The 25,264-nt window shown below is 32.6% G+C and overlaps 2 long non-coding RNA genes across 2 annotated transcripts; one reads left to right on the top strand and one right to left on the bottom strand.

The window, feature by feature from the left end:
• Positions 1 to 7,216: 7,216 nt before the first annotated feature.
• On the bottom strand, positions 7,217 to 13,595 carry LOC129288575 (uncharacterized). Its single transcript, XR_008588074.1, has 3 exons — positions 13,106 to 13,595; positions 8,584 to 8,794; positions 7,217 to 7,506 (listed from the first exon to the last, which is right to left on the bottom strand). It is a non-coding gene; the product is annotated as an uncharacterized LOC129288575 (long non-coding RNA).
• Positions 13,596 to 16,643: 3,048 nt separating this feature from the next.
• LOC129307188 (uncharacterized) lies at positions 16,644 to 17,280 on the top strand. Its single transcript, XR_008592307.1, has 2 exons — positions 16,644 to 16,763; positions 16,991 to 17,280. It is a non-coding gene; the product is annotated as an uncharacterized LOC129307188 (long non-coding RNA).
• The last annotated feature ends 7,984 nt before the right edge of the window (positions 17,281 to 25,264 follow it).

Raw genomic sequence — 25,264 nt, 5'->3', positions numbered from 1 at the left:
ACACTCGATGATAAATTTTTACACTTTCAGTTGCAAAATGTCGAATCTTCATGCCAAATCTTTAGAGACGTGAAATAAAAAAAAAATCTTTCATGTTCAGTTGCAAAAAAACATTCCATCTTCTTCCTTACGAGTGCTATTTTGCAAGAAATCAGACCTTAATAGAGTCAACTTTTTTGTTTAGATGCAGGGATTTGCAAAAAAAAAACATGTCTAAACGCACCAGCCAAACAAACTCAACAGCGAATAAAGCTTCCTTGAGTCAATAATTAAGGCAACTCCACCTCTTCCAAGCACAACTCTGTTTTAGGAATGGGTATTCTTCAACGTGCAACTCCAACACTTACATGCAGCTCTCATTAATGGCGAGAAAGAGAAAAATTGAGAGGGAAATGCTGGAGCTGATGAGTGTACATATTATATTTAATCATAAGGGCATTTTCATCATTTCTATCAGAACTCTAATTTGTAAAAAATAGCATGGGACTTTATTGGCCTTTTAGAATTACTTGAGACTTAACTGGTATAAAATTGGTCCTTTGAGACTTGATTGTCATTTTCCCAAATAACAATCAGATATGGAGAGATAAAAAACGTACAGCACCTCTACTTTCCATTGCTCATTTTCGAAAGCTCTAGAGTCAGCTAGGAGCCTCCTCCGCCTCTTGTCCGATCTACCTCTAATTCCCCTTATGATTGACACCGGCGACCGTGAACTAGGAGCTTTCCTCTCTTCCTTCTGTCGTGCTGCTGTGTGAGAGCGGAGTTCTTCACCATCTCCCTTGTTTTTGCGTCATAGATCATTCAACCTAGCTAGTCATCGAGCTCGTCTGTCCATGGCCGTTACTGCTGGAGTAGTCATTCGTTCATCGCCGTAAGGAGTTTTGGGGAGTGTTTAGCTGCCTTCGGTTGCTACTTTGGCATCTTCATTAGAACTGAAATTTCTGTGCTTCCCCTGTTCGGTGCTGTTAGCTTCTTTCTCTCTCCTTCCTTTATGTGTGGTTAATGATCAGATGTAAGGCATTTCAGTTCTCTTCTTCCTTATTGTTTCGTGCATGTATTGTTGGTTGAGATTATGGAATTTTCTCCTTCCTTTCTTTGCTACCAGGAGGGATGTGGATGAAGATTTAATTTTATTTCAGCATTAAAATTGATTTATGTTGAAGGAGAAGCTTGGTTAATTTTAAAGTTGACATTGGAAGAAAAAATTTAAGGAAATGGTTGTGATTTTTCCTTGTCCAACTATTGTGTATGATTGCGTGGAGAGGGGATTGGAATAATCTGAAATTTAAAGCTTAGTTAAACATTTTCATTAAGCAATTCTGGTATGGTTGCTTTGGATAAGGGTTAATGAAGATGAATGTGAATTTAGGTTTTACCCTTGAAGTTAAAAGCTGATTTTTCTGTTGAAAACGTGGGATTTGAGGAGCTTTGTATTAAAATGTGTTAGGGAAGTCTTGCTTGTTTATGTACTTTCTGAAATTGCGATCACTCTCATGAAACATATTTGGTTTGGATATTAATTATTTGTAAGTTTAATTTGAATATTGTGAATGATTTGTCGAAGATGGAGCTAGTGTGTTATTAGATGAATTTTTTTTAGAGTTATATGGTTGATATACAGGGGAGTGAGTATGTAAAGTATTAAAGAAATTGAGAATTGGTTGATTAAGTTTTAATGATTTAGAACTTGATTGATTATAGTGTTGTAAATATTGGAAGATAGTTTATTGGTTAGAGTAAGACCGTTAAATTGTTCTTGATTTCGAATAGGTTGCTTAAAGGAAGGGAGATTTGAATGAAGTGCTAAGAAATGAATTCTAGTACTTAGGCATACTAAAGGTAAGTGGATAACATCCCAATAAATTTATTAACAAATTTCTTTTCATTGAAATATTATTTTTCTCAAATATATTTAATGTACTATTTCAAATGTTTAATATTTTGATAATTATATTGCTTTAAACTCTTGCAATTGTAATCTGTATGGTAAAAAGTAATCGAATTATAATATTTCTATATATTCATTGTAAAATATACTTTGAAGGATGATGAAAAGTTTTCCTAGCTCAAATAGTAAAATTTTTGATTATATATATATTTGATAAAGGCAAATGTGGAATTGGTGAAGAATTTTATACTGAAAAGAATTGGGGTTTTGAAAGGTTCACGCGAGTTTGATATTAAGAGTACAATATTTTATTTTGAAAATGGTTAATTTCTCGCGTGTTTGAAAAAGTGACTTTTAAAGGACTGTATGCAGAGCAATGATTGCTAACGGCAGTTCCATTAACCCTTAGCGCACCTTAGTAAATGACTAGCTAGTTTGATTTTTGTGAGCTTTGTTCTCATGTTTATTATTCGTAAGCTTTGTACCCTCATTTGATTTCGTTGCTTCGATCTTGTTTGGTTATTTACCCTTGTGGACTGTGTATTCACATTTGTTTTGTGGCTTCAATCATGTTTGGTTATTTACCCTTGTGGACTGTATGTCCACATTTGTTTTCGTTGCATAAGCCGCATTTGGTTATTTATTCTCGTGAACTACGTATTCACGTTTGTTACTTGTTCTGCAAAGTCCTCGAATTTAATTGATTTGTGACTATATATATTTATATGCACTTTACTAATTTTAAATAGTGAATGTCATTATTTTGTTTACTTAATTTATTCTATTTTACAAGATCAAGTGCTAAGGTTTTGTCATTGTAAATTTACTGATTCAATATTTTAAAGATATATAGAATCTCTTAATCTTCAAATTTCAGTCTTGATATTATATTGATGTTCTTTTTTAATTGTGTAGCAATTTACTTGTGAATTTAATTATCTTGATTTTTATAAAATTTATTATTGGGATGTTATTCACTGAAAAATATTTTTGGTCTCAGATAATATAACCGGCTTACAGTTCTTGAGGATCGTTGAGAGGCTCTTTGTTGAATTGACTAGAAGATCTTTTGAGAATATCTTCTTTTTGATGTAAATATTTAATTATGCGTTATTTTAAGATTATGTTTTAGGCACTCTAGACAGGATCTTGATCTATAATTTATACTGTGGCTATGTGACGGAGCAAAGCTCTATATTTTTGATTTAATTTTGTAAAGGGCTGTAGTAGAGATTTTTGGGAAGTCCCAAGTATAGGGGAGGTTTTGCCAAAATTTTTATAAAAAGTTTAAGAATCTTTTGTTTATATATGAAAATGTTATAATGATTTTTCATCTTATTTCAAATGAATTAAAATATTAGATTAAAGTTTTCTTCATTAAGGCATAAGGGATATATGTTTGTACATATATCCCGTGCCGCTCACATATAATTTTTGGGGTGTGACAGATCTTTGACACATCATCCATTTTCACCTTAATTGGTGATGGTCAGATCTTAATTCGATCTTAGAGAATATTGTTGCTCCAGCCAACTAATCTAACAAGTCATCAATTCAGAGTAATGGATACTTATTCTTGATTGTTACCTTGTTCAGCTATCGGTAGTCTATACACAATCCCATGCTACCATCTTTCTTCTTGACAAACAGAACAAGTAAACCCCAAAGTGAAACACTTAGTCTAATCAATCCCTTCTCCAATAACTTCTCTAACTGCTTCTTAAGCTCATTCAGCTTTGTTAGAGCCATCCCATACGAAGCCTTAGAGATTGGCTCGGTATCAAGTACCAAGTCGATTGAGAAGTCAATCTCTCTCTTCGATGGCAATCCTGACACTTCATCTACGAATACTTCAGGAAATTCATTGACAACTCCAATCTTGTCTAGTGCACCATCATACACTCCATGTATTAAATAGAACACCATGAAGGCTTGACATCCTTCTTTCACTGATTTTTCTACTTGTACCATTGATAAGAAGTTAAAAGTCTCTGGAGTAGTTGACATAAGCTGTATATTTTCATCATTTATTGTGGTTGCTGTATAAATCGGTAATGAAACCATCTTCTTGTTATAGTCTCAGATGAGCTCTGGGGAAGCTTTAGCCTCCTCTCTAGTCATAGCAAACAGGCGACTAGGAATAGCAGATCTCTGATCGGTGTTAGAAGCGTTCTCTAGAAAATACCAAGTAATGTGCCCAACCTTGTGGAACTTAAAACAGTTCCAGCACTCCCCAGTATGGTGTCTCCTACACTTGTTGTACTGTGGGGCTTTAATCGGTCTAGCTACTATAGGAGTAGAATCTTGTCTTAAGGCTTAACTTTGCCCATCCATACTCCTGGGGGCATTACTCCTCATCTGGGAACCTCTAGACTGAGAACCCTTCTTAAAGCTCTTCATCTTACTGCCACTACTACCCAATCCAAATGGTCTAGAGCTATATCCAACTCCCTTACTAATACCTTCGATAGGACTCGTATATGTAGAGAAATGACCCCTACCATCTCTCCTCTGGTTGTCTTCAATCTCATGACCACGTCTGGCCATTACTCTCAGCTTACTGCACATGTCACTATAAGAGATAATGTCAAAAGGTGCTAACTGTAGTCGATAATCAGGCCACATCTTCTCAAGTAATTGCTCAGCCTTCCAATACTCATCATCATGATTTCTCAAATAAGTCAAGTACTTAAACAACTCATTAAACTTTGCAATGAATTCTTCATTCATGCTTCCTTGCTGCAGTCGGTGAAACTCAACTTCTTTCTTAGCTCTGAATAAGGCAGGAAAATAGTAGGAGAAGAACCTCTTATTGAACTCACTCCATGACAGCTGAGACCTATTAGCCAGTTTCACACTCTCCTACCATTGCTTGGCAACATCCTCAAGCAAGAATGTAGCAAGTAATACTCTTTGCTCCGACATGCAAGTCATCACGAAAAAAATAATCTTCAACCAATCTATCTACTTTTCAATAACCCTATTCTCTATTGAACCCTCAAATGATGGAGGATTCAACCAAGTGAACTTTTTTAAAGCTAGGTCAATGGATCTCTCTTGCTCTTTGCCTCTAGGCCTCACTAGCTCAGGCCTCCTCGATCCACTCTCTTTGTAGTAATCCTCCTCACGTTGGCCAAGTGCTTCCTTCTCAAGTCTCACTTCACCATGACCGCCTTCAACCCTCTCTATAGTCTTGCTAGACTCTTCCGGCCTCTTCTTTAGGATCTCATCGTGTTCATTTATTCTCCACTCAATCTTCTCCATCATATTTCTCAATTTGAGCAATATATTTTCATTGCCCGCAATAGGCCTCGATTGCTCTCTAGCTTGTCCTGAGTCTTATCCCATCTCAACATGTTCATTAAAGACAATATTCTCCTCTTGTACTAAGACTTACCATTCTTGTCTTGATACATTTGCCAAAATGTTTGTCGGCAATATTTCTTGTTTGCACCATTTTCCCTTCCTAAGGGTGGAACTTATCCCACACAAGAAAAAGAATTAGCACTAGCTCAAAATGGGAAAGAGCATGTGTATAATGTTAATTACTAACTTTCTACATGCATATTCACAATTCATAAGGAAACTCCTCATACCAAACCACAGATAGTCCTTATAATCAGAGAAACTGATACCAAGTTATAAGGTCTCCCTCATTAAACCATCTTAAGTCTATACTCAAGGTAATCAAAGGATTAACCCTTAAATGATTACCAAAGTTGTAATATTTCATAGAAGAGAAACTTCTCGAAACAATACATTGGAATTTCTAAAATTCAATTTCAATCACTATCATACACTTATAATGTTAAAAACAGAGTTTGAAAATAATGTGGAAGCTTAGAAAATAAATGAGACCCACAACAATGAGTTTTAAAACTTAAAATTGAATTTTGTGTAGAAAACAATCTGTACACCGCGGCTTATGACATATGCGCTGCAACTCAATCACCTGTATGCCATGCACCACGGCGCATTGCACGAAAATGACAACATGAGTTGCTGTCATTTGATAGCCACGGGAGAGAACTTTAAATGCATCCTAAATCTCCATTCGACGTCTAATTGAGGTGGTTTCGATATTTACACGGAGCTTCTTTCAAGCTCTAGCTAATGGAACCAGTTTCACACTCAAATTCTTTTTTTATAAAAAGTTGGACACCAAAACTTATTTTTATCACTTTTCACACAAAACACAAATCCTTGGTGTCCCAACTCAACCACAAGTGCCAAAAGCTTACACTGACCATCTGATCACACTTAATAGACTTTAGCGGACTTGTGCAACGCACCAATACAACTAAAACCTCATATTTCTTAAAACCACCATTCAACCCCAAGTTCTTGTCAGCCCTAGACAAACTATATAAGGCACCATAAACATACAAATCAGTTTAAAACTTAGTTTGACCCTCTAACCCTAAACTTTAACTTAAATAAGGGGGTGAGGTTTCTTGTAAAGTCGCCTGTATAACCCAGACTTTACCAATTCTAACACACATTAACACACCATAACAATATGATATCAGAGTTATAGCCCTCGACTATTTTAAAATGCGGGATCCCGATTTCATAAAAGATATATTCAAATAAGAGGGCTAATAACAAAAGTGTAAATATAATTTCATGACTCAAGAAATACCATTATTTTTCTAAAAAAGGGGCCATGCATTGCGGTTCACACCACATGCGCCGTGGCATGTGGCATAAAGTAGAGCTTTGGTTCTGTGACATGTGTCGTGTGCGGCTTGTATACCTTGCGCATACATGTATCAGATTTTGCTTTCGTAACAATTTTTTGATATGAACTTCCGCCGTGCCCCGTTTTCACACCCAAGTCCAATTGGAGTAATTCAAATGCTTACATGAAGCTTATAATATATTCTATATAATGCGATAAGTTTAGACACAATCCAATAGTATAATCTAAACTTGAACACCCGAAGTGAAAAAAGTCATTTTTCTTTCAAAATTTGGCACCCTAAGTGTTCAATTTTCATTTCTTGTCTCATTAGACCATTCTAGACTTTAAACCAAGTCTAATAGGACTAAATACACCTAGTTAACACAATACATCATATATATCACATCACACACTCAATTTGACCTCTCAACGCCACATTATACACTTGTGGGGCTATATAAGGCACAATACATACAATTATATATACACATAAACTTGTTCCACTTTTAATCATCCAACTTCCTTATAGGCTTCAACATATGGTTAGGAATCAAAATTTCATTTGACTCACATAAATGGGGCAAGCCTTGCCATTTGATCAAGATCCACACACAACACATTTCATCACAATAATTTCATTTTCAATACTAGTGGAACAAGTTTCACAACATAACATACACTTGCTTGATTAGCATCTAGGCTTACCCACATATCCATCATTATGATACACTTGGTGTGATGCTTACAAAATATACAAGTTCTCAACAATATAATCACATATTCATATTTATATACACTTATGCATCCTATTTGAACACTCAAATCTTTAATCACACATTTATACATTAATTACACAAAAGTGGTCATACCACTATCAACCGAGGCTACTCTTTCCTCATTTCCTTTCACGGTCTTCTTGCACTCTCTTCACCTGTGTACAAAGGTAATGGAGTGAAATATACATCTTAATAATTAGGATAAACCCTAAATACTAGTTAGTTAGTAAAATCATAAACAAGAGATAAAGTAGCATTACTTTTAATAAGACAATATAGATAGTACATATATGAAATCATACTCAATCAATCCATTATGCTCATGCACTCTCGGTTCCCCCTAGCCAATCAAGCTCTACACTTGAACTAGGGCTTCCAGCCTTACATGAACTAGGGCCTACCAAACCACTATCTCAACCAAGTATCATTAGTATGGGTGGTTACCTGAGTCCCCACTAGTGGAACATTCTTAACACTTAGATTGTCAAGACTTTCTAGTCTTATATAGAGTAAGACAACAACTCCTACCCTAATCTAGGGTATACTCGTGGATGCAAATGCACATGCCATTTCACATACATTTTAAAACATCACACACACACCCCCTGCGTGCATATCTCTTTTGCAATAATGCTACTCTATCAGTCCATAAAACACAATGCATTCAGTTATATAAAATACTTGTAAATAATTTCACAAATAAACAAGTAAAAGGGCTACTCCAGTTACCTTTTTACCCTTCTTACTAAAGGTTATAGTTCACACTAAACTTCTCAAGTCAGTTCAACTTCCTTAAGAAACCCTTAGATGCTCAATCTACATAATAACATCCTTCAATTAGTTTTCAACACACTCAACATAGACATTACTTTGGCTAAGTCAAACCCTTAATGCATAAAATAACTCAATTAACACCCTTTGAGTTCATATAATCCTTTCTTTATAATCATTTTCCCTTAAGCCACTCAAGTAACCAAAACACCCTCTTAACTCATTCATTTACCAATTTTCTCCATTTTCAACCCTAATAAATTAGGTTAACAATGCCCATATCCATAAGATTTACTAGTAAACTTCAAACCAGTCGCTAGACCTTAGTTCACACTCAAAAGCCCTTTTTTAAATCTTTCCCTTAGATTTCAACTCCTTAAAACCCCCTGATTCAAATTTTCTACTACCAAACTCAAATAAATTAGGGTAGAAATGTAGTACAGGGTAGTATGAAAACTTACCCGACAAGTCGCTAATAGAAAACAAACTCTAAACTCTGGATAATTGAAGCCCTAGCACAGAGATCCTCTCTCTCCCTCTTTAGCACATTTCTTTCCCCTTTTCCTTCTAATTCATGAGCTGATGCACACAAGCCGCGGCGTGTGGCACAGTGAGCTAAATCTCACTAGTGCTCGCGCGTTAATTCCCAAATCACCGTTCTACCATTCAATCCTGTAACCACACCAATCAATTAGCACTACATAATAACCCCTATCCAAAACCACAATCAATCCACTAAGTACTAATCTACTCCTAATTAGTAACTAGTTCCTTGGATGAAAATCCAGGATGTTACATTTCTCAATATTAAAATTCATAAATCCATTTTCAATTTACCAACATACAACATAAAAAACTTGGATCAATTTGGCCTAATTCAAAATCAACAAATTTCATCTTGACAGTATCAAGGCCCAAAATACCACAAATGACAAGTCCATAATAAAAGATGCAAGTATGACCAAAATATGAATCCTAGCTAGCATTTATGATTTAGTTACACAAAACTAACTAGAGACATTACACAATTAATGGTCTCTAGCGCCCGATATCTTCCCTTTACTCTTACTCGGACAGTCTTCTACAAAATGTTAATCCATAAGGTGAAATAAAAATCTCAGTAACTAGATAACTAGTTGACACACATGCAAGGGGCATTATTCATGAGCCTGCAAATGGGGTATGTATGAACAATTATGTTCAAGACATTCAAGCATGTAATCACATGAGTGCCACCACCACTAGCTCCCCTAAATGTTTCCACTTCTCAACAACTCTTAGCTTCATATTTCCATCAAAAATGGGTGGATTAAACTTTGAAAAGTTCTTCCAAGCCTTATCAATAAACACCTTAGTCCCATTTACACAAGTACTACACTACTACCAGGTCCCCTAAATGTAAATAAAATGGGTCTATTATAGTCCTCCTTCCCAATATCCACCCTTTTACCATCATAGAAGTCCACAAATCTCAGACTCTTTTGATTATTTTTTAGTCTTCTATGTTTCCTTCATGTCTCTTAATAACCTCTTGGTTAATTTAGAAAATTATGTCCCTTAGTTGCCTCACTATAGCATCATTATATTGTCCACTACTAGAAAAATTAAAATTAGTGACGGACATTTAGTGACAAATTAATTATCGGTATTAGTGACGGAAATTTGGTGATGGACTAAAATTTGCTAATAGTTACATAAATTAGTGATAGACATAAGATGTTACATTTTGGTCAAATTTTATCAATTTAGTGATAGATTTAAATCCATCACTAATTGCCATCACTAAATCTTTATATTAATGATAGATTAGTGATAGATATTTTTAATTAAAAAATTAGTAAAATGTGCTTACATATTATATGAAAATAAAACATTATAATATACATGGAGAGAATTACATGGATAAAATCTTAATAATTACCAAATTAAATAAATATATAAATAATTTTTCTCTTATAATAAATAAAATATATAATAAAAATGATGTGGAAAAATAAAAAATATTTTTATTAAGTAAATTTAAATGTAAAATAAAAATTTTATCATATAAAAATATTGTATTATAACATATATAACATAAAATGATATAAAAAAATATTTATTTTCATAAAATATCTATATTGATATTAAATAATATATTTATTAACTAATAATATATACTAATTTATATATTTATATGTATTACTGTGTGTGTATAAAAATTAATATATATTATCAAATAATTAAATAATATATTAAATATATTAAAAAATACATTAAGTTAAATATATGTGTTTAATTAGGTAATATATACTCCCTCAATCCCCAAATTATAAGATACTTTTAGACAAAATCTCACATACTAATTAGCCTCATTAAATAATTTAACAACTTTATCTTTTCGAAACAAAAATATAAACTTGCCAAAATAATCATCATTTAATATATTGAAAAGAAAAGTGATAGAAATTAATTATAGAGAGAGAAAGGATAATATTGAAATTGGTACATTTAATGAAACCTTCATATATTCAAAGTGTCTTATATTTTGGAATGGAAAAACTCGTTCAAAAGTATACTATAATTTGGGACGGAGGGAGTATTAAATTTTGCTTACTAAGAATGAAAAGTCATTACAGCTCAACTGGAAAAAGGTATGAATGATAAGAGGGAAGTCTTGGGTTCGAGACAAGGTAATGTCACTCACAAACAAAAATAATTAAAATAAATTATTGACATGGCCATGATCTATCACACCCCAAAAATAAGGTGTGACCGGCATAGGATATACATATAAAACCCATATCCTATAAGCCTTACTTCAAGAAACCTCTTATTTAATACTTTGAACTCATTAATAACAAGATTAGAAATTCTTGCCATGCTTTTCCCTGCACAACTAGAATCATACATAGAGCTCTACTCCTTAATAACAAACAATCAATATATGCAACAAGTCAAGATTCTATCTATACTTAACAAAGACGCATGAAGTAAACTATAAAAAAATACTAAGTTCACATTTAGATCAATTTGGTATTTGTCTAAAGAATTTCTTCTACTTCGGTTTAGCGATAAAGCTCCCAATGATCAATAAATAATACAAGTCCAGCTATTATCTAAGGCTAAAATATTTTTTAGTAAATAGCATTCCAAAATAAAATTAAAAGTGATAAAAGAAAGAAATATAAATAGAATAAGCATAAATTTAACTAAATAATCATATAGAAAAGCAATAGTATATAACTCAAACCAAATATTTTCATTTAAACATTTAATCCAAAACATCCTCATATGATGACAACACAATGGTCAAATTTTACTTTCTAAACTATTAGGCTCGTGTTAAATAGTTATGAAATGCAACTTTCTCATTACAAAAAAATCCATTCATGAAAATCAACTTGTCTTACAAGATTTGTTTTTTTAAAAAAATTAATTTCAAAATATCCTTTAGTAGGACTTTATCAAAACGGATAACAAGTATTGACACACAATCCACGAGATTAAGTAACCAGTCAAGCATAGTTGGAAGCCACGAAACAAGCACGGCATTAGCCACGAAACAAGTGTGAGTATAATGCTTACGAATATCTATCCCTCTATTCCACATGTGTTGGTCTGTGCACGGGACTAGCACCTCCTACAAACACCATGCTAGCTAAGTTTACCATGGCAGGCAAAGGGTTAACAGAACTGCTATTAGCGACCAGTGTTTTGATTCAGTCCCACACTTTAAATCAAGCATGAATGAGTCATAATAATAAATAATTCTTTAAACCATAAAATCAAACATTGTCAATATATTAAATAATGGTAGATACCCAATCGTAAAATAATTCTAACTCCTCTTATAAAATTATGTACAATAACAACATTTTTATTCATGATAGTTGATAATGAAATTTAAAATATAACAATATCAATAGTTATGAATGTACTTAAACATTATTGTGAAGAAAATGAATTTACTAATAAGTCATTTGGGATGCTATTCACTTACCTGAGATATCTCCAAATACATAACATACTCCTAATTAGGCACTTTTGTAATACTATCAAATTCTTAATTTCCTATCACCCAAAGTGACATCATTAATTATTTCTTTTATACACTTTATAATTCCAAAATCTTTATTTTCATATAATTCTGAGCAATATGAAAGAAAATCTCAACTTTAACCATTCACAATAAAATTTCATGTTGAGTTAAATCAATTGATCTTTAAAATACTTATATAAATAATGTTTAAAGCTTTCAAATTTTCTTATAGATAATAAATTTCTACAACTCAATCAATGTTATCATTCATGCATATCCAAGTTCTATAAACTTCCTTCCTCAAACATTCATTTGACACGTTATCTGCACACAAAAATTAACATAATAACAAACAAACTTTGTCTTTGAAATATCAACCAAGTACCTTTTCTAGAATTTCCTAATTTCATTTCCATCCTTCCATGATAGGGAAGCAATTACTTTCAATAACAATTTAATCAACAACCAGCCCATTTAACACATTTATCTGCTATTATTGTTTAAAATTTTCTATCAAATATTTTATTAAACACCTCATGTGCATTCAAAATTAAACTAGACAACAACCATCTTACTCTTTAAATTTCATACCCAACAATTTCCAAACATATATACAAATTTACTATGCTTATTTAACTCATTCCTTCTTCAAAATTCAATTTAGATATCATGAAAACAGAACCTAACCAAACATGCTTCTCATATAACAACTGAAAATGCTTGAGGAATTGGAAGTATAATTTCCTATCCAAGGTGAGATATCAAATCCTCAAATTTTTAGCTTGCTTAGGATCCCATTATCTCTTTCTTACTCACACACAAAAGCTGGAACAAAAAGGAAAAAAAAAAAATAGAGACTCAAACATGCACACACCACACGTTAGGGAAGAACAAGAAGATAAAACCAAAGCTTCAACAGTCATACCATAACAAGATGAAGTGGAACAGGGCTAGAAACTCACTTAGACACCATTCACGTAACAAGAAGAAAGGGGATCAAAATTTCAGCCACCCACATCACAATCCACGCAAAGATTTGATGCAAAGAAGAGAAGAGAGGTGAAATTCAACCAACCAACATAGCAATTAAGGGACACGGGGAGAAAATCGTAGCTTTTTTGGCCCCTTACTGGTGTGCTGGAAAATAGGGAGGAGAAGTTGTTTCTGGCAATAGGAAACAAGTGAAGAAGAAGGAGAGTTCGCAAACTGACCAGCAACCCTTGGCTATGACAATTCCAGCTCCTTCCGAATGCACTAACCCACGAGAAGAGGTATCAAAATCAGCAATTGGACCCTCTCTCTTGCTCTCGGCAGACGCAGAAGAAAATAGAAATCAGGAAGGAGAGGAGCATCTCGCGACTTAAACGTCCAGTAATGACGCCGACATATCCACAGTGACCGGCGAATGACTGATCAGGCGAGGGAGGAGGAAGAAGAGGTAATTTGGTTTAATTATCAAATGTGGAATGGGAAGGAGGAATACAAAAAATATCTAATGGTTTAATTGATTATTTATTTAAGTGAAGGGTATTTTAGTAATTTGATCAAGCTAGAGAAAAAATAAAATTATCATGAAGGCAAATATCAAGAGAGGTTTCCACTGAACAACCAGCACAACTTGATGAATTTTATCCCTAAAATTTATAAAAATACATTTTAAAAATTTCTTACCTTAAATTAAATTCTCCATTTTTTTCCATTTGTTTTTGGGTTATTATATGATGTGTCATGGAGGTCCAACTAACAATGATGTGAAGGGTGGTGGGGGTGATGTGTACATGAGATGTAGCATAGGGAGGTGACATGGCAATGTTTTGACTCGCAATAAATTTTTAATTATAAAACAAATTAGTGACAAATATTTATTAATTAGTGACAAATATTTTTTGTCATTAAATTAGTGACAAATTTGTCTCTGTCACTAAATGAGAGATGCCATATTTGTTACAAAAATTAGTGACAGATGATTTGTCACTAAAGCAAAAATTAATGATAGATATTGTTGACTAGTGATAGATTTGTCTTTCACTAATTTAATTTTTTCTCTTAGTGGTCCTATGGTTGTCCCATTTGTTTTGTTTCTAGATGGTCATTTATTATAGCAGATTCTTGATTCCATACCATTTCTCCTCTCAAGGATGCAGCCAATACTAGTAAGAATTAGGTAGTAAGTTGGCAATATAACTATAGAAAGGGAAAGAACATGTGTAATGAATAGCATAATGCTAGCTTTCTGCATGCTCAATGCAAAATCACACATATACCAATCTCTAAACTTGAGAATTTGATACCATATATAGTAATATCACCATATATAACCATAGATCTAATCACAATTACTAAACTCTACAATGGTTTAGAAGGTAACTAATCTCAATTATCTAACCTTTGATTTTCAAACCAAGTAACTCATGTCAATGCTCAATGGACCTCCTCCTTGGCCAAATGCATCAATGGAAAATCAATATACATTCCAACACATTTATCTTTATCAATAACTATTTGTCATCAATTTCTTATAATCAAACGCTACTACAGAATTGGAGATATTTGAAGGTTATTTATCCCTATATTTGATGGTTAATAACCATAAAATAAGATCCCATCATTTATGCATGTCCATATACTTGATGATTATTTTAACTATTAAAAATATATCTATATACTTGATGGTTATTTTTAACCATCAAGTATAATGTACCAAAAAGCAATATAATGCTAAATAAGGAGGGCATACTTGATGGTTATTATATATAACCGTCAAGTATTCCCATATATATTTGATGGTTATATTAAATAATCGTCAAATATATATACATATTTGACTGTTATTAAAATAACTGTCACATATGTTCTAGATTTTTTTTATTATGGGACCTGCATTTTAAGCAACCCCCTAAAATAGAATTGACAGTATACAACCATAACAATCTCCCAAACAATCTAGCAAACATTATCATCAATAACATTATTTAAAAATTATAATAACACACGCACACACTGCAAACAAACCAAAATGCAATCAAAATACTTATTCCTTTTGCTTAAAAAGTCACAAATCTTGTTCCTAAAATCACAATTCTATCCTTAAAAATGAAACAAATACTATCCTAAGTCACATTACTTTTGCTCCTAAACCTAATGCCTACTCACTAAGGATTAATGCGTGTATTTTTTCATGATCCATAGTTGAAATACATGTTGGCACCACTCTTCCATGACTTTATTGATGTGAGCATCTCAGAATTTCTCACAATAAGTGTCATCATAATACTACAATTTAAATTATAACTACAACAAAGTTAGCTAATCAACTTATGAAATTATATTATACATAAATGTAGTTTAATTAAATATGAACCTTGGCAAGGATTGAAGTATTGGCATGAGTGATGATGTCTCTAATGAATCTTATCACGCAATATCTACAGTCCACGAAATCTGATCTTTGACGTGGGTACTTTGAAAAAATAATAAAGATATATTAAAATATTGAATAATTGCTAGCTAATAAATACTTGAATAATTAATTTTAAAACACATACCCTTATTACTATTCATGTGAACAATTGGTCAAATACTTTGACCTTGGGGATAGTTAGAGATTCGTCCGTGCGGTACAAAAACACATCCCTAATAACATAGAAGTAGGCATAAAAAGTTTGAAATATCAAAAAACACAAGTATGAAACTTAATTAATGTGCTTGTTGATTAATTCCATCATATCTTTGCAATTATTTGGTTTCCAGCCAGCAAAACACAAGTAATAGATGGCCAATTTTTTATATTTTTCCCCAACCAAATCAATGACAATCAGCATCCAATGATCCCTAAAATAATCAATAATTGTGAAGAATATATAATAAATTAAAATAGTAATAAAAGAAAAAAACATTAAATATAATAAATAACTAACCCTTGCACGTAAGGTATCAAGAATAACCTCCATCTCTTCTTAGTAGTCCTAGCCTTGAATGAATTGTACAGCCACTTTGCTTGATCTTCACAATCAGAGTCCCTAATGTCACGAAAACCAGCAATGTCATAAGGACAAATGAAGGCAAATATCCTAGTAAAGCTGTGGGGCATGAGTGTATATGGTAAAGAAATCTAAAATGAATAAATGAAATAGATTAGTAGATATTTATAAAAATAATAACAATTCTTGTGCAAAAAGAAGCACCTTGTAATAATCCTAAATTTTAAATTAAATTAAATTAATTTTTTCTCTCAATTAATATTTTATTTAAATTAGTTTTATAGTAAGTAGAGGATTGTGGTTTATTAAAACTTATGTAGTACCTTCTTGAATATCTAAAGTTTGAATTTTATTAAGGGGAAAAAATTAGTTCATTTTAATTATAGGAAAATTTTGTATCATTCCTTGTAATATTTTCTTGTGTCATTTCTTGTAATTTTTCCCATGAGTTTTTGGTTTTATTCAAATTTCACTTCCTCTTGTCGGTTAGACTCGTAAAAGAAGAGAGAGAGAGAGAGAGAGAGAGAGAGAGAGAGATTTTCGTAATCCTTGGGCCTTTCTCCTTTTGCTGTCGAGCTTCCTTTCTCTTCACCGTCAACTTGCTCTTTTGCTTGCCGTCGGACTGCTCCCCGCCTCTTCGGTAAGTTTATGCTGCTGGGAGTGTAGAGTTGCTAAGATTTCTTTTCTTCGCTGTCCTCTGTCGCGTCTCCGTTCAGGATCAACGGTGAGGTGTGTGTGCGCGCCATTCAGCTGCGATTTTTCTTCCTTCTCAGCTGCTGGACGCCCGCGCGCATGTGTATACTAAGCTCAAGTCCTCCTTTCTTTTTCTCTGATCTGCTAATTCTTCTTCTTCTCTCTGTTGAGCAGCTGTTTGAACTTTCCAATCCTTCGGTGTGGCCATGAGCTGAGGGGTGGTTGTTACTTCTCCACTTCTGTTCAAGGTAAGACGATGATCCTTTCTTCTCCTTTGAATTCATAAGCAACGTGAATCATCATTTCTTTCCTTCCCCGGGCCGAAGAAGGCGTCTCTGCTCCTCTTAGTGGCTGTCATAATTTTGAGGAAATTGATTTGTATTTTGTGTTGATGCTGTGCACTATTATAATTTGGAGATGAATTGAATGGTGATAATAGAGTTATTGTTGGAAGTTGATTAATTTGTTGAATGATTATTGTGAATTGAATTTTTGATACACTCAAGGTATTTGTGGGAATACTTAAAAAAGAAATTGGACGGAATAAGATTATTTAATTTTTATATTAGAGCTTAGAGGAATTATATATACTACTTGAGGAAATATGCCTTCATATAAATTGTAAAGCTAATATACCTATTGAAATTGTACAGTATCTAAAGGAAAATTATTAGATTTAATGATAATTAAAATTTTGTTAAATTTGGAATGGAATTGTGTGAATGGTTGTGGTTGAATGTTGTCTAGTGTTGTTGACTACTTGATGGTAGTTGTTGAAGGGTCTAAGTGAGAATTAAGGAGTTAATGAGACATTTAAAAAAATATTTAAAGAGCTTGAATATTAATTTTGCTTCTTTATATTAAGGAAAATCATAATGACATAAAATGTGTTGGTTTACATGCTAGATTAATTTGGGGCTTCATTAGAGTAAACAAGAAATTGAGGGGATCTGACTATAAAATTTTGAAAACTTAGTGAGTGAGTAGCGTTCCAAATAAGTTTTAAAAAAATGTTTAAGAAATTCCTTTATTTAAGTTCAATATTGGTCTTTTATAAGCTGTTTAAACATTCTTACAAATTCTATTTTATAACAATTGTTTTATAAATGACGATTTCTTGATTTCCCCTATGATTTATGTTATTGCTAAACAATGATTGAAGTTGATATATGACAAACAATATTACTTTTCAAAAGTTACTTATTTACTAAATTCTATATTTGATACGTAATTTTTAAAATAATGATTTGTGCATCGAAGATAGGAACATGAATATAAGAAATAGAAATGGATAATTGAACAATATAATTGAAATAGAAAAATTTTGAAATTTTATTATTGTTTCATGCACACGTAATTTTAAGTAGGGGACTGAGTTCAGAACGCTGGTTGCTAATGGCAGTTTCGTTAGCTCTTGGTGCGCCACAATACACCTAGTTAGCAGGGTGCTTATATGAGGTGTTAGTCTCGTGCGAAGGCCAACGCATGTGGAACGAAGGGATAGTTATTTGTGAGCATCATGCTCACGCTTGTTTTTCATGGGTGTCTTGTGCCTACGCTTGTTTCGTGGCTTCTGCTATGCTTGTTTTGTGACTTTCAGCCATGCTTGATTAGTTATTTATCCTCGTGGAATGTGTATCCATGCTTGTTATTAATTCTGATAAAGCCCTCCTATATTAGATTTAAAACTTATCATTTTATATAAGTTTCTTTAAAGGAATTTGTTTTCCCTTAAATTCACCATTATTTGAAATCTTTATATGTGTGTGTGTGTTTTTTTTTAATAGAAAAATGTTGATAAAATTATCTGGTTTTAATGCTATTGTTGGTTTCATGGTTATACTATTGAGCAAATTGATCATTTATTGTTAATTAAAGTAAGTTTCATTATTCTCTTATTTTGTTTAAATCAAATTTATTAGTTACTACATGTTACATTTTATTTTTAATTATTTATAAATGTATAATCTTGATTGGAATGCTAGTCACCAAAAAAATTTTTGGTATCAGATATTGTAGATGACCTTGTCTACGGATTGTTGAGGGGAAATATCATTTTTTTTAACAATGGAAGCAGTTCTGGGTATTTTCATATAAATGTATTGGTTTATGTAATTGTAACTTAGTGCTCTATATATACCATAGTTAGATCCTAGTTTTATTTTGCTGGATTAGTTGATAGGTTTTACTATTGTGAAAATTTTGGGAGATTCAAATTACAGGGAAGACTCTGTCAAAATTTTTAAAAAATATTTAAGATTTTACAAACCTCATAATTATATACATAAATTAATTATTGATATTTTAGCTCAATCTTTGGTTACTCAAGCTCATGGAATATGAGTTTATCTCATATTCCGTGTCATTCATACTCTTAGTATTGGAGTGTGACACCTCAAATAAAAATCCATGAAAGTCATGCTAATCATGGCATGGTGGAGCACTTCATCTACCATTTCGAATGTTATGTGATTGATATGATCTCTATCATACATGCCATGCTCGAATGGGACGTCTACCGCAACAAAATTGTGAATATTTCTTTGCATGTCTACATATGCCCCTAGTGAAGTCAGGAACTTATGTGACAATTGAGGCTCCATCTTTTGAAGCAGGGGAGGTGCAACAATCTTCAATTCATGGCTAGTCAATTATTTACTAGGGAAGTCTTTTTCCTTAAACTATGTAATAAAGGTAGTTAAAAATAATGAATTCTTATATAAAACAAAGGTAATAAATGACATGTATACCTTATCTTTGCCTGTCAATCTTATAAGAGCAATGGGCCATGCAAAAAATGTGCCCAATGCATCTCCCATAGTCATCACTCCTTGGTGGGAATGGACAGCTTATAGTTGTCATCTAAAAAAATTTCAAGACAAACTCGTCCATGGCTTAGAGGAATTGCACATTATGTATAGTGCCATTAGGGACATTATATATTACACCAGTTGCAACCACACGACGATCTATACTCTTTGCCAGAAAGTCACATTTGGCTTCGCACTAAACCAATGTAAAGATATAAGTTACTGATATAAAGTAAATTTAACTAAAGAAAATCTTAATATTACCTCAAGAAGGTTCGAATGAGAAGGTTGGGCTACAGTGCAATTATCCCTCTTGCTGTTGGGACTAATATCCATATGAGTTGATGCCTTTCCTAGGATGTGAGCAACACATCAACTATGCGGTGTGGCCTATCAACCTCATCTTTTAACTTGTTAAACTCAGCTGAAGAAGGTGCTATAGTTTTTGCTAGCTTTGAAGTCCTAAATACTTGCTTTTTAGTGATGCCAAAACTAACACCCCTTACACGTCCAAGGTGGTCAGGATTACTCAATGCTTGACCTAAGATATCTTCATCTTCTAGATGCTCACCCTTTAAGACTTCATCTGAGATAACAGCTTGTGTGACACAAATTGAAAAACCTAAATTATTTGTTTGAATGTAAAGAATTAATTTACTATCTCAAATTAAAAATAATGATACTTACGCATTTATTAGCTATCTCCTGAACGCATTTACCTACAATGTTGCCTTCCTTGTTGGTCTATGTAATGACCCTAAATTTTAAATTTAAATTAAATTAAATTTTCTCCCAATTGATATTTTATTAAATTAGTTTTATAACAAGTGGAGGGTGGTAGTTTATAAAAACTTATGCTAATAACTTGGTTGAAGGTCCAGAGTTAGAATTTCACTAAGCAAAAGTTTAGTTTTATTTTGTTTTAAATTATAGCAAAACTTTGTGCCCTGTCTTGTAATTTTTCCTTGTGCCAATTCTTGTAGTTTTCCCAATTTTTCTTTTTGTTCAGAATTTTTATATCTGTTGCGTGAAACAGAGCATTCCATTTTGATTTATTTTCTTCCTTCTCTTCATCGACATAAGCTCTTTTGATTCTTCACCGTTGATCTGCATTTCTGTTCCTTACTGTCGACTGCCCTTTTCGCTGTCATGGGTCATCCGCCACCCTTCTACCACCAGTGTCGATTTGCCTCGGTGAAGTGGAGTTGTTGGATTTTCTGTTCTTGCTCGCCCTGCTTCATTTCTGACCTTCTCTTGCTTCATCATCGGTGTGTATGGTCTGTGAGTGTGTGAGCTTCAATTTATTTTCCTTCCTAGCTACTGGAAATTTCATGGGTGTATGTGGTAAGCTTATTCTTTTCCTCACTTGACCGATGGATGCATTCTTTTTCCTCTTTGAGCTGCTGTGGCTGTTGAAGGAGGGAGCTGGAATTTTGTTTAAATTGTTTTAGCTGGCTATTAGTGAAGGAAGAAGCTTGTTGAATGAGTCTATATATATTTGAATTTTTAGTTGAAGATGCTCATTTTAGTTGCTCCCTAATGTGATTCAAATGTTTGATTGGAATTTAATTTGAGATGTTTTATGTTCTTAAGGATGCTTGAGTAGTGTTCAGAAGTTTGACTTAGGAATTCACTGATGATGAGAAGATGGGATGGATATATGTGAATTGGTTTTATAGTGAGCAAATGGAAATGCTCTCAAGGTATTTGTTTAAATGCTTATGAGAAGAGTGATGTGTTAACCAATTGACATAATTTAATTGGAATGTATTCATGGGAAGGAGGAAATTATATTTGGGATAAGAGATTTTGTTAATGTTGAGAAAACTTTAGAAATTACATTTGAGCTTGAAAGTGGGGGGCGGTCTATTTTATAAGTGCTGCTGTTTCTTAACTTCACTTAGGATGGCATAGAGTGTTTGTTGAAAAATTGAAAAAAAGCTCTTCTATTATTCTAGTGGGATTATTGTTAAGTTTAATAATACGATACGGAAGTTGTTTGGGTTGAACATGTATAGTTGTGATGCTATTTGGAATTAATTTAAACGTCAATAATTGTTTGAGGACTTATTAGGGTAAAAAGAATTTTGTTAATTGTTTATGATTAAGATATTAAAACACTTACTTATTTCTATTAAGAAAGAATGAATAAGTATTTTTGATTGTGATTGATTTACTAGGAACATAATGGCACCTTGGAAGTAAGTGAGAAACTGAAGTGAAGCAAGCTTTAGAGTTGTTGAAAAAAAAAACTCTCAAATGAGTGGGTAGTGTCCAAATAATTTCTTGCAAAGTGTTTATAAAATTTTTTTATTTAAATTTTTATATTATTCCTTTATACTTGTGTAAATACTCTGGTTAATCTTATTTTTATATATTATATTATTCTCTGGCTTACCTCACTGTTTTATATTAATTGGTTCATTACAAAAATTTGTTTTATTTTCATTAAGAATTAGTTATTGTTTAAGTATGGACTGCTCTGGTACATTATTGATCGATTATTTATTCTAAACATTTCTATTGTTTAAATTTATAACTTATATGATAGTTGTTAATACAGTGATTCTTGAATAGAATAATGAGAGAAAAAAATTTGATAGTTGAATATTATATTTTGAAAGGAATGTGTTTTCAATGAATGTTTCAACCCCATGCATGCTTGATTTAGTTAAGGGGACTGAGTTCAGAACGCTGGATTGCTAATGGTAGTTTCGTTAGTCTTTAGCGCGTCATGGTCACCTAGCTAGCAGGGTGCATTGGAATGCTAGCCCCGTGTGCCGACCAACACACATGGAATGGAGGATGTAGTTTCGTGGATATAATCCACGCCTATTATTCGTGAGCTTTATGCTTGCGCTGCTTTTCGTGGCTTCTTGCCACGCTTGATTGATATGTACTTATCTCGTGGACTGTGTGTCCACGCCTGTTAATCATTCTGATTAAGTCCCGCTAAAGAAGGGATTTTGAAACTATTTTCTTTTAATTTAATCTCAGGAAGCAAACTGCTATATTTTTTTTTTTACTATATGTGGGTTTTATATTGAGTTGTATATTCACCCAAGATGTTTAGCATGTGTAGAGAAATTTAATAATTTAGAAATTTAAAATTTTAATAATTTCATTTGTATTTATGTATTTTTTTGGTTTATATTATTTTTAATTGATTATTTTAGTAAATTTATAATGGGCTTATTGATTACTTTTCATTGTTTCTTTTAACTGTGAATTGGGACGCTACTCGTCGGAAAAGTTTTCTTTGTTCTCAGATATTGAGATTGACCCTTGCACCTCCTATCGATCACTGAGCAGCACAATTGTGTTTTTTGAAACTGTGGAAGTATGTGTGAGATACTTTTGATGTAAATAATTTTTTATTATGAGATGTTAAGTTAGAGCTCGACATATACCATAGTTAGGTCCTAGTCTTATTTATTATTAGGAAATATGCTGGTGTGGAGCTAAGCTCCTTTCTGATTAGCTGACAGGTTTTATCATTGTAGAAATATTCAGTAGTCCTAATTAAAGGGAGCTTTGCAAAATTTCTACAAAATAGTTAAAACTTTATGAATTTTAAATTTAGATGTAATTTATATCATTATTTTGAATTGATTTCTAGTTAATCATGGCTTATGGAATGTGAGTTTATCTCATATTCCGTTGCCAGTCATACCCTTAGTACCGGAGTGTGACAGTCTGACCTTCTACGGAAAGAAACATGGCGAGATATGGTACTAACCCCTATGTCTTCCTACTCACTTTTATGCATTTCAACAGCAAAACATTAGTAATTAGTAATATCTTATTCATAAATATCGATAAATTTTAAAATTAAGTTAAAAAATTGACATACCATAGTTTCCTTTATGCCTATATTACCCTACACACCCTTTTTTAAAAGGAATATGGATTTTCTTAACCAACTCCTAATTTATTGGCTCAGTTGCTATGAAAAAAATAAAATCAATTAAACTTCTAATATAAAACAATATTATAAAAAATTATAATGAATTAGAAAATCAAAATCACCTAAAATTCCATTTGAAAACATGATGCAACAAATTCATCTAATTATTGTTGGGTTACTAGGGTTTATTAATGTAGGGACCTCACACTAATGTTTCCACCAGCTATTTTAATATATTTTGATCCTACAAAATATCAAAAAAGAATGCATTGGTCTCTTAGCTATTTGAAGGACATAATTCCTCAACTAGCGTCAATTATAAATGCTAATTGCAAAACATAGTGTGCCATCAATAGATTGATAATAAACTGTTATGGGTACAAGAGTCATATGGTAGTTTACATATATACCTCTACTTGTTCTTAGATATATTGTCTCATAGATTGATCTACCTTCTTCCCATTTCTAAGTGTAATAGGTACATTTGCTCTAGCATAGGTCAATATAGCTGATGAATTTATCTTTAGCATCCTTAATTGGTTGCCCTTTGGCATTACATTAGAGGGGATTTTTTGTCTAACAATCCTTCATCTATTTACTTCTTGTCATCAAAACTAATCCCTTCCTAATCTCAGTTGCCTCCTCCTGAATTGATTGTCATTTATTGTCAGACTAGGAGTAGTAATGGAAGCATCACCAGTAGTTGCAACACCAGGAGCACTGCTAGACCTAACACTAGGACCACCGCTAAAGTTAATGTCGGGACTACCGCTAAACCTAACATCGGCATCACTGCGGGTCAACACCAGGAACATTGTAAGGTCAACACCAGCACCATCAGTAGGGTCAATAGTAGGGCTACTCTGAGAATATCAAGGTCACTATGACCTTACGTTGCATTTACCTTTCTTGGGAGCTATTTATCTGTAAATACAAGAATACACATAATTAGAAAAAAAATGGACACAAGTAATATTATTTATAACATTAAACAATATCTACAATTTTTAGAAAATTAAAAATCACATGCAATAATTAAATAAACACAAGTAATAATTATTTACAAAGTAAAAACACACATGTTTAAGTTAATCTTTCCTTTTTCTTGTTTCATCTAATTTTTCCTTGTTTAATCTTGGAAATCTTATCTCAAGTCCTTTTATCTCTCTTTGAAATCCAAATACCTTCAGTGTGGTCATTTCTCATATAGAAAGCATAATCTTCAATGAAATCACTTTCAAGAGACGTTCTTATAAAGGATTATTTCAACAACAATATCATCTATGTCTTCAATGATTTTGTTATCAATAAAAGAATGGACCAAATAGTTTTAGTAGGATCAGAGACATAGAATACTTGTTGAGACTGGGAAGCAAGAATGAAATGCTTGTCTTTATACCCTCTATTAGATTTGCTTATATCAACCCTGAGTTATCATCAACTAAAAATCCATTTTTATGGTCAACCTACTTACAACCGAAGACAAAATGTGAAGTTTTACATAATCTAACTCCCAACTGTGTTCAATTATTCCAAAGTATGACATATTCACATATACTGGGTTAGTGTCTTTAAAGCTAGTTATGTGTATCACATGAGCAACAAGAGTAACACAACTGTTTTGCATTGTGTTTCAACTATCTTACTCTTTAGTGTAGAAGATGTTATCTATTGATAAGATAGCCAGCATAAGAACCTACTTGGATGCTCGAACCTCTAGCTAGCCATCTC

The sequence above is a fragment of the Prosopis cineraria genome, unplaced genomic scaffold (assembly GCF_029017545.1).
Source record: "Prosopis cineraria cultivar Desert tree isolate PC_DT_omini unplaced genomic scaffold, ASM2901754v1 PC1, whole genome shotgun sequence".
Lineage (NCBI taxonomy): Eukaryota > Viridiplantae > Streptophyta > Magnoliopsida > Fabales > Fabaceae > Prosopis > Prosopis cineraria.
This window is presented reverse-complemented; position numbering and strand designations above follow the sequence as displayed.